The 3,116-nt window shown below is 42.2% G+C and overlaps 1 non-coding gene across 1 annotated transcript; it reads right to left on the minus strand.

The window, feature by feature from the left end:
• Positions 1-2,759: 2,759 nt before the first annotated feature.
• Positions 2,760-2,886, minus strand: LOC126929919 (small Cajal body-specific RNA 15). The gene has a single exon (XR_007717351.1). It is a non-coding gene; the product is annotated as a small Cajal body-specific RNA 15 (non-coding RNA).
• Between the last annotated feature and the right edge of the window lie 230 nt (positions 2,887-3,116).

Below are 3,116 nucleotides of genomic sequence, written 5' to 3' on the forward strand. Positions count from 1 at the left end.
GCATTTTAAATTTATTCAACCCAAAAGCACTGGCCTAATGCCAGGGTGAGGATGGAAGAAAAATAAATGAAAGTTAAGAAAAGCTGAAAGAAAACCAACTGTGCACAGCCTTTGGGAAATCCATTTGCAGCCACCAAGAGTCAGCGAGTCCATCTGGAGAAAGCCAACATTTCCACACTATTCAGGACAGAAAAAAAAATGGATGAGACCCAAGAGCAAGACTAATGTTTGAAGAAACGGCATTTTCAGCATGACCTACAAAGATTTTGATTATGTTAATTACTTTCGGAATAATTTTCACTGGCACTGTAAAACCTTCCACTCACAGAAGGGTTTTCCTTCTCTGTTCTCTTTTAGGGATATGAAGGCAGACATTGACTGTTGGGTGCATGCCAGTGCTGTCAGAGTGGAGTGTTCCCTGAGAGGGCAGGGGCTGGGAATCCTTTCATATTTTTATGTAGCTCACAGGCAACAGGCTCTTGGAATGGGTCCCCTTTGGGGTCAGATCCAGTAGGGATAAAAGCCTTCTGATGGGGTTCAGAAACACTCTTACTAGAAGTTTTTGTTTTTGAGACGGAGTCTCACTCTGTCACTCAGGCTGGAGTGCGATGGCGTGATTTTGGCTCACTGCCACCTCTGCCTCCCAGGTTCAAGTGATTCTCCTGGCTCAGCCTCCCGAGTAGCTGGGATTACAGGCATGCGCCACCATGCCCAGCTAATTTTTTGTATTTGTAGTTGAGACGGGGTTTCACCATGTTAGCCAGGATGATCTCGATCTCCTGACCTCATGATCCACCCACCTCAGCCTCCCAAAGTGGTGGGATTACAGGCATGAACCACCAGGCCCGGACTTTTTTTTTTTTTTTTTAAGGTGGGGTCTTGTTCTGTCACCCAGGCTGGAGTGCAGTGGCACAATCATAGCTCACTGCAGCCTCAAACTCCTGGGCTCAAGCAATCTTCTCACCTCAGCCTCCCAAGTAGCTGGGACTACAGGGCTGTGTCACTGATATGGTTTGGATCTGTGTCCCCACCCAAATCTCATGTCAAAATGTAATGAGTGTTGGAGGTGGAGCCTGGTGGGAGGTGATTGGATTATAGAAGTGGATTTCCCCTTTGGTGCTGTTCTTGTGATAGTGAGTTCTTGTGAGAGCTGGTCATTTAAAAGTGTGTGGCACCTCCCTTTCTCTCTTGCTCCTGCTCCAGCCACGTAAGAAGTGCCTGCTTTCCATTCACCTTCTGCCACGATTGTACGTTTCCTGAGGCCTCTGCAGAAGCCCAGCAGATGCCAGCATCATGCTTTCTGTACAGCCTATGGAACCGTGAATCAATTAAACCTCTTTTCTTTATAAATTGCCCAGGCTCAGGCATTTCTTTATAGCAGGGCAAGAATACGCTAATAGAGCCACCATAGACTAATATAGCTTCTTATCAGAAGTTTGAGAACTTGAAGGTAAGAGGGAACATTCTGCCTTGCTGGACTCTGGCAGACCTGCTGCTTCAAAGTCCACCTGACTGTGGCAATTTAACATCTGTGTCACAGGAAACTTCCTGAGAACCCAAGGAATAGCAGCTAGGAGCCCTTTGGGGCATAAAGCAGACACACACTGCCCTGGTATAGGGCTGAGCCCACCACACAGAGCCCAGGCAGAGATGTTCTTGGTATTGGATGGGGCACTGACAGGAGTGTGTTCCCCTTTGAAAGTTGGGTTATACCTTAAATACAACATGTTCAAGATGAAACTCAGAATCGCTCCCTCTTCCTTACTCTTCTCCAAGGGAGTAGTGAAGCAAGAATCTTAGCTGTGATCTTCCTCTTTAATCCCCATATCCATTCCATCAGCAAATCCTACCTATTGTCTTTGAAACCTGTCCACTTCTTTCACTCCATGTCTACTACCATCACTCTTGTCCCAGCCATCATCATCTTTCTCCAAGAGTCTAAGACTAGACAAAGGGCTTCTCACTCTACCCCATTTAACTAATTTTCCTGTTTAGCTTTCGTGAGGAAAGGAGAGAAAATGCATTTTTTGGTATCCATTATATTTCAATTCTTTAATTCATTCAATAAATATTTGTGAGTACTACATGCAACAAGCTCTGTTTTAGGTCTGGCAAACTGGGACATGTAATCTTCCTATCTCTCATGCTGTTGAGTGTTATCTTGGAACCATCTCCAATTTCAGAGTCTCTGTTCTCCGTAAGTGATAATCATTGGGATTTTTTTTAGACAGATAATCTACATCAAAGCTTAACCATTTTATTTTTCATGGGTGATAAAAATTTCAAACAGAAAGAGAAGTTTGGAAAGCAAAAAGACCAAGGACTTGCCACCCAATATGAACAGATGAGCACATTTAATCCTATTTGCGTGAAATCTTTCTCAAAAGATAAGTCAGATGCTTCTGTTATTGCTGAGGTCCCCTTTGTGCTTCTCCTGATCCCATTCTCCCATTCTTCCAGCTGGCCACTCCCCTCAGGTTGATATATTCTTCCTGCATATGCTTTAATATCTAAATTACATATGGATGTATTTATAACCTCTCTCTTTGAATCTGTTAATTTAAAAAATTAACATAAGTGATGTCATGCTATAAATATTCTGCAACTTGCTTTATAAAATTCAAACATTATGCTTTAGAAATTAATCCATGCTGATAATATAGATCAGGTATATCCATTTTAATGGCTGTATAATATTCCAGCTTATGAACACATCACAATTTGCCTCTGCATTTCTCTCTCTCTCTTTTTTTTTTTTTTGCTGTTGATAGATAAGTAGGTCTTGAATTTATTTTGTAAACAAGACCTGTTCTATTTATCTTTTCATTTAGGAGGCCAAAATCAGAGTCAGCTTGACTTCAAGGACTCTGTTTTCTTAGTCTCCAGGTCTCTGTGTTTCTCTGTTGAGGGCTATTTAAGTTGATACTATTTTTGATGACAGATGATGCTGCGGTAAATATTTAGATTCTTCTCTCCATGAGCACATACATGGGATATTTGTATATTTTCAATCTTTACCAGATACTGACAAATCACTGTTCAAGGAGGTTAGCTTGTGATGTGGTAGGAAAGCTCTAGAATTGGGAACCAGGAGACTTGGCTATAGTCCAGTTCTA

The sequence above is a fragment of the Macaca thibetana genome, chromosome 10 (assembly GCF_024542745.1).
Source record: "Macaca thibetana thibetana isolate TM-01 chromosome 10, ASM2454274v1, whole genome shotgun sequence".
Taxonomy (NCBI): domain Eukaryota; kingdom Metazoa; phylum Chordata; class Mammalia; order Primates; family Cercopithecidae; genus Macaca; species Macaca thibetana.